Source organism: Catharus ustulatus, chromosome 24 (assembly GCF_009819885.2).
Source record: "Catharus ustulatus isolate bCatUst1 chromosome 24, bCatUst1.pri.v2, whole genome shotgun sequence".
NCBI lineage: Eukaryota > Metazoa > Chordata > Aves > Passeriformes > Turdidae > Catharus > Catharus ustulatus.
The window spans coordinates 957568-964383 of record NC_046244.1 but is presented as its reverse complement, the minus strand read 5'-3'; positions in this window follow the sequence as shown (position 1 = coordinate 964383).

The window sequence follows — 6816 nt, the reverse complement described above, 5'->3', positions numbered from 1 at the left end:
GGATCATCCCCACGGGCACCAAACCCTGGGAAAACTCATCCCACCCCAGGAGCTCCAGGGATCGCACTCTGCCTGAATTCAGATGTCAAGGATCATCAAATCCTCGTTAATTATCCCTGGGCTCTGCAGGCTGGGATCATCTCCAGGCTGGGATCATCTCCTGATGCCACCACGGGGCCTCCTCACGCCCTTAATGCGCTGTGACTTCCACGGCTTCGGCGCTGGCTCTGCCGCAATCCCGGGATCGACGCCACCGATCCGGTCCCTGACCTGTCACGGAGCCTTAAAATCAACCAGGGACAGCTCAAGGACACCACAGCGCCTGCGAAAGGCTGGAATAATTCATGGAAGCGACAGCGCGGGAGCAGATCCCAGGGGAACAGGATGAGCGGGATGGGGAGCGCTCAACGGATCCGTCAGAAAATGAGAAAGGTGGGAAATGCTCGATGCTGATTAATAAATTAAGATCAAAATGAGTTTGGTGTTGCTCTGGTTCACAGAGGTGTCCTTGTATCCAGCCTTTGCATCCTATAAGGAAAATTCCCATGGTTTTGTAGGATTATGAGGAACGGGGAGGTGGATTGCAAAAAAAAAAAAAAAAAAACCAAAACCAAAAAATCTCCAAAAAAGAGAGAGGAGACAGCACACGACAGAGCAGAACCAGCCCTTATCAAGGGATTATTCCTAAAAACCACGAGATTTCAACCCAAATCTTCACCTTCCCCAAAACCCTCTCAATCCAGGAAAATCCATGGAAATTCCACTTAAAACAGGAGGAAAACGGCCTTGAGTGAGGCTTTGCTTCTACTTGAGAGCTTACCAAACTCACTGGAATTTATTTTTTCCTTTTTCCCAGCAAATACAGAATGGCACAAATCCAAACCCAATCCCAGTTTGTGATGGAATAAATCCCATCCCAATCCCGATTTGGGGTGACACAAAATCCATCCCCATCCCAGTCTGGGACACAGGGATTCCATATTCTCTCTAAAAATTCCTTATTCTCTCCGCAAAATCCATTATTGCCTCCATGAAATTCCTTTTTCCTTTACAAAATTCCTTATTCCCTCTGCAAAATTCCTTATTCCTTGTGCAAAGATCCTTTTTTCCTTGTGCAAAATTCCTTATTTCTTGTGCAAAATTGTTTTTTCCTTTACAGAATTCCTTATTCTTTCAACAAAATTCCGTATTTTCTCTTCAAAGCTCCAGGAACACCTCATGGAGGGGCTCCAGCATTGTGAAAATTCCCATATTTTCCTGAGCTTGATGGTTCTGGAGGCCTTTTCCAAACTCAGTGGCTCCAGCAGGGAGCAATTCCCATGTCCCAGCATCTGGAATTGCAGATAAGGACATGTCCCTATTCCCAAGGTTCCTTGGCCGCGCTTTTCCCGCTGATAACGGGAATGAAGGAGTTTAATTTAACGCGATGTCACCTGATCTCTGCGTTTATTCCCTACCAGCACCTGGAAATGCCTGGAATGAGAAATTCCATTAAAATCATAGGGAGAGAGAGGGGGGAAAAACGATAGAAAATCAGAGAGGATCGTGGGTTTATAGTTGAATGCTCTGTGTCAAAGAAAATTGGGAATTTCTGAATGGAAATTGGCTCCACCTGGATCTAAATCTCCCTGTGCTGATCCAGCAGCCAGGAGGGAACATGAAAATCCCAGGAAATCAAAAAGAACAGAAGAGTGAAAAGCATAGAGGGGATAAATGGGAGGGCAACGGCGCTGGAAGCAATTCCGTCATCTTTTCCCAGCATCTCCTGGGGGTTGGTGGAATAATTGGAAATTAGGGAAAATGTGGAAAAATTCAGTTCTGGGATGGGGATTTGTGGGTTTGAGGATTGGGTGGGAAAATGAACAAGAGGGAGAAGGACTCCTAAAGTAACAAAATTCCATCCATCCTGGAGAATCCACAATTTCCCTGCAGAGCTGGAATTTAGGGAGGCAAAAATCTGGCCTTGGAAGTGGAAGGCTCAAGGATCCTCATCCCACCCCCTGCAGGATTTGGAAAATTGGAGCCAAGTTGGGACACTCTGTCATGGGAGAGCATGGGAGAACAATGCCAAAACTGGTGATTATCCTTCAAAAAACAGGGATTTATCCCAAAATATCCCCAAAATATCCCCAAAATTAGGATGGAATGGGAGGGCAGAGAAGTGAAATGCCAAAAATAATAATTATCCTTCAAAAAAGGGGATTAATCCCAAAATATCCCAAAGTATCCTAAAATATCCCAAAATAACCCAAAATATCCCAAAATAGCCTAAAATAACCCAGAATACCCCAAAATATATATCCTAAAAGCTAGACTGGAATGGGAGGTCAGGGAAGGACAACGCCAAAAATTGTGGTTGTCCTTCAAAAAACAGGGATTTACCCTAAAATATCCCAAAATATCCCCAAATTCAGGCTGGAATGGGAAGGCAGGGAAGGGCAATGCCAAAAAATATTATTATCCTTCAAAAAAGGGATTTACCCCAAAATATTCCCCCTAAACCAAGACCTGGAGTTAAGGTGGATCCAATCCCAGTTTTCCCAGTTCCTCCTGCTGTTCCATGCTCCAACTCCGCAGTTTTTTAGGGGAAAACGAGCCAGATTTGCCTCCAATCCCAAAAGCACCCACGAGGCCTCCATTATTCAGCTCCAAATCCCTCCAAACGATCCCATCAATTTCTCTTCCCTCCCTTTTCACCAGAGCTTTTCCGCTCCGAGCTCATCCCATTATGTCGCTTCCCATTTTCCTCCTGGCCCATTAAAAGCTGGAATTAGGCTTTTAGTCCCGACTCCAAATAGAACAACTCCATCAATTCCCTGGAATGTTCTGCCTCTAAAAGGTTCCCAAACATTTTACTCCTTTCCAGCCCTATCCAGGCCTTATTCCTTGTGCAAAATTCCTTTTTCCTCTGCAAATCCCCAGGAAAACACCATGGAGGGGCTCCAGCGCTATGAAAATTCCCATCCTTTCCCAAACTTGATGGTTTTGGAGGCCTTTTCCAAGCTTGGTGGGTCCACCAGGGAGAAATTCCCAATTCCCAATTCTAAAAGGTTCTGAAATTGGGAATGCAGCATTTCCCTCTTTTCCAGCCCATCCAAGCTGGAATTTCAATTCCATGGAATTTTTCTTCCCTTTCCTCAGGAAAAGGAGCCTCGGCCACCTTTGGGGTTTCCACCACAGCAGGGTAAAAATGAAGGAAGAAAAGGCGGATTTTTTCTCTTTTCCCCCAAAATTCCCTAATTCCAGGTGTTCCGCAGCTGTTGTTGGTGCAATGCAGCACCAGCTCCGTGATGGAAGGGACAGAGCAATTCCCACTTCCCAAATTAATGCCCTAATTCCAGGTCCTGCTAATAAAAGTCCTTCCTGGGCCAGAGGACGGAGGAAATGGAGCAGATCCCAAATCCAGGACGCTGCTGGCACCGGAGTGACCCCAAAAAGGAGGTTGGGACGTCAAAGGTGCCCTCAGGGAGGCGTCCCCCATTCCAGAGGCTTGGAAAAGCTCCAGGGCAGGCTGGGATTTATGGAGCAGCACAAGAAGAGGATGAAATCCCAGTTTGGCACACGGAGATGGCAGAAAAACCATCCCAATCCCAGTTTGGGATGGCAAAAATCCCCACCCAATCCCAGTTTGGGATACCACAAAACCCATCCCAATCCCAGTCTGGTGTGGCAAAAATCCCATCTCAATCCCAGTTTGGAGTGGCACAAACCTCATCCCAACCCCAGTTTGGGATGGCAAAAATCCCCACCCAATCCCAGTTTGGGATACCACAAAACCCATTGCAATCCCAGGTTGGAACATGGGGATGGCACAAATCCCATCCCAGGAAAACTCAAAAAAGAGGGAAATTGGGGAAAAAATAAAGGGAAATTCCAAGAATAGTAGGTAAATTTAAGGGAAGAAAAAGGAATAAAAGGGGATGGGAAATTGGCAGGAAAAAAGGGGAATTCTGTAAATAATGGGGAAATCTTTTAAAAAGGAAAAAGAAGGGGCAAAAATTGAAAAAATAAAGGGGAATTCCATAAATACTGGGGAAATAAAAAAAAAAAAAAAAAAAGAAAGAGAAAGAAAAGAAGAGCGGAAATTGGAAAAAAATATAAAGGGAAATTTTTTAAATTAGTGGGAAATTTTTTTTTAAATAGGAGGAATAAAGGGGGTGATCAGGAAAATAATAGAGAAACTTCAAAGAAACCAGGGAAAAAGGGGAGAAATCGGAAAAAAATTAACGGAAATTCCAAAACTAATGGGGTAACTGCAAAATTTAAGGGAAAACTTTGAAATTTAAATGGAAACTGCCCAAAGCAGCTGCTTCCTGAGGGGAAAATCCTCTTTTTTGGTTCCTTGGGGAAGGATTTGTTGCTCCTGATGAGGTCAAAGCTGAGCTTAATCCCAGGTTAGGCTGAGCTTTACTTCCTGTCCCAAATTCCCGCTGCCAAACTCTTCTTTGTTTGGTTTGGAAAAAGTTTGAGTTGAAGGGGTTTGGGGGCAGCTCCAAATCTGAGCATCCTAAAATCCTCTGGAATACAAAAATCCCCCCGTGACGAAAACTTTGGCACCCCAAAAATCCCCTGGGATGAAGAAAAGCAGGAAAACACAGAATTCCCAGGAGAGAAATGGATTTTTCTTGCTTTGCCCCCTCTTGCAGAGCAGAATTTGCAAAATTTTCCTGGAATAAAGGGAAGGGGCTCAGCAGAGCCTGGATTTTCCTGGACACGTTCAGAGGGAATTTTGTCCCATTTTTCCCAGACTGGCTCTGAGTCCTGGATGCAAATGGGAGAAAAACGGGAACAAATCGGTTGCGGTGTAAAACAAGGAGTGGGATTTCCTCCCACAGCTCTTCCCTCCTCCCTGCGTGCCTCCAAAATCCCAGATCCATCCCAAATCCAAGCATTTATTCCTTATTAATCACCGTGGAGATGTTTAAGTGCTTCACTGGCTGGGATTCAGGGGGAATTTTTAGCTTTTGTGGGGCTTTTGGGAATCCACGGGAGGGGTTTTTTTATCCTTGGATGCAGAATGGGAACATCAAGGATGGGGGAAAACCAGGGAGGATCTCAAGGGAGTCCTGGAGAAGGAAAGTCCTTGGAATGAGGAAATCCAGGACAGGAATATTTGAATTATACATCAAGATTTAAATATGGATGGGAATAAATCCAGCGGGAAATGGGACAGGATGGAAAGGGGGATAAAACCCAAATTTTTAGGCAGGGAAGACCCCCCTAAGTACCAAACAAATACCAAAATCACTTATTTTATCCCAACCCATTGGGATTTTTAGCTTGGAGCCTTCAAAAGAAAGAAATTCCTTTGCCCCATTATTTGCAGCTTTTCCTTTTCTCCCTTTCCCTGTAAGGTCCTGGATCACAAATTTTCCAAGAAAAAAAGAGGCAAAAGGGCCAGGAGCTGTCCTCAAATGAAGGGACAACTCAGAGTGGAAAATCTCAACATTCCCACAAAAGGGTTAATCCAGCTAAGAAAGGCAGAAGGGAATAAAAATCCACTCGAGCCATTCCATCCCATCCCTCCCAGCGGATAAATGCGGGAAAATTACCCGGAGCAGCTCGATGACCCCGAGTTATTTCCAGGCAATTTCGGGGGATAACGGTGATTTATGGACAAGAACAAGGAAGGGCAAACGATTCCGGATCCTGGAGCCCGGATCCTGGATCCTGGTGGGACATGGAGGGGCTGCCAGGCCTGGAGCTGAGCTGCTCCTTCCACAGCAAATTCCGAACCTCTGGAATTATTCCCTCCATTTAGAAACCTGGTGGAAAATCCAGCCTGGGGAATGGAAGGGGGAAATTGTTGGATTTTGAGGGGTTTAGGAATGTGTTTCCATGGATTGATGCTCTGCTCAGCATTCCCTGAGCCAGACCCATTCCTCTGCTCCAGACCCAATTCTCACTTTCCATAAAAATCAACATTTATTCCAAATCTCTTTTCCTGGAGAATTGAAGATACCAGGGTTTATTTTTTTTTCCCCCTGGAAAACCCCACTGTATCCAAGCCCAAGGAAATGGGAGAATGTTAGGATGGGACAGGGAATATGGGAAGCCAAGAAAAAACTGGAATTTTGGAACACTGCCCCCTCCCCACTCCTGCTGCCTCCAAGTCCTCCATGGGGTCTCTCTTTTGGATGGTGGAATTCCCTCATCTCCCTATCCGAGGAATAATTTAATTAACTTGGAGAAACGTAATTAATTTTAATCGTGGGTGATAATTCATTGTTTCATGAGATATTAATAATTATATTTGGGAAATCCAAGTGCCTGGGAAGTGCCCTGGAACATCCTAATTAATGGCTCGGATGGGAAGCGTTTAATTGCAAACGTTGGGAAATTGGTTCTGCTCCCTGGGGCCAGAGTCCGTGACCTGAGGACATGGAAAAGGAGGAAGGGAGGAGATTGGGATTCTCCCTCTGCTTCTCAAATCCACCTGGGCTGGGTAGCAACACACCTGGATATTCATTTTTCCTGGGATTTTTGGCTCCCAGCCTGCTGCCCCCCGTTGGGGATTTTGCAGGTGGGAAAGGCTCTTTTTCCATGTTTTCTGCTGTTCCCATAAATGTCTCAAGCACCTGAATATCCCATTTCCATCTAGCAATTACAGCCTCGGAATTTCTAGCAGCCTTAGAAAGCTGGGAAAGGACCCCCCGTGGAACTGTTCGTGTTCTTGGAGTGGGATCAGCCTCAGGAAGGATTTGTTCCCTAATTGTTCCATTTCAGGAAGATGCAATTCCAGCCCAGCCTTGGCTCCGGTTCTCCCATTTCTCCTTCATTTTTCCCCTGCCTGGGAAGAAAATTTGGCAGTTCCAG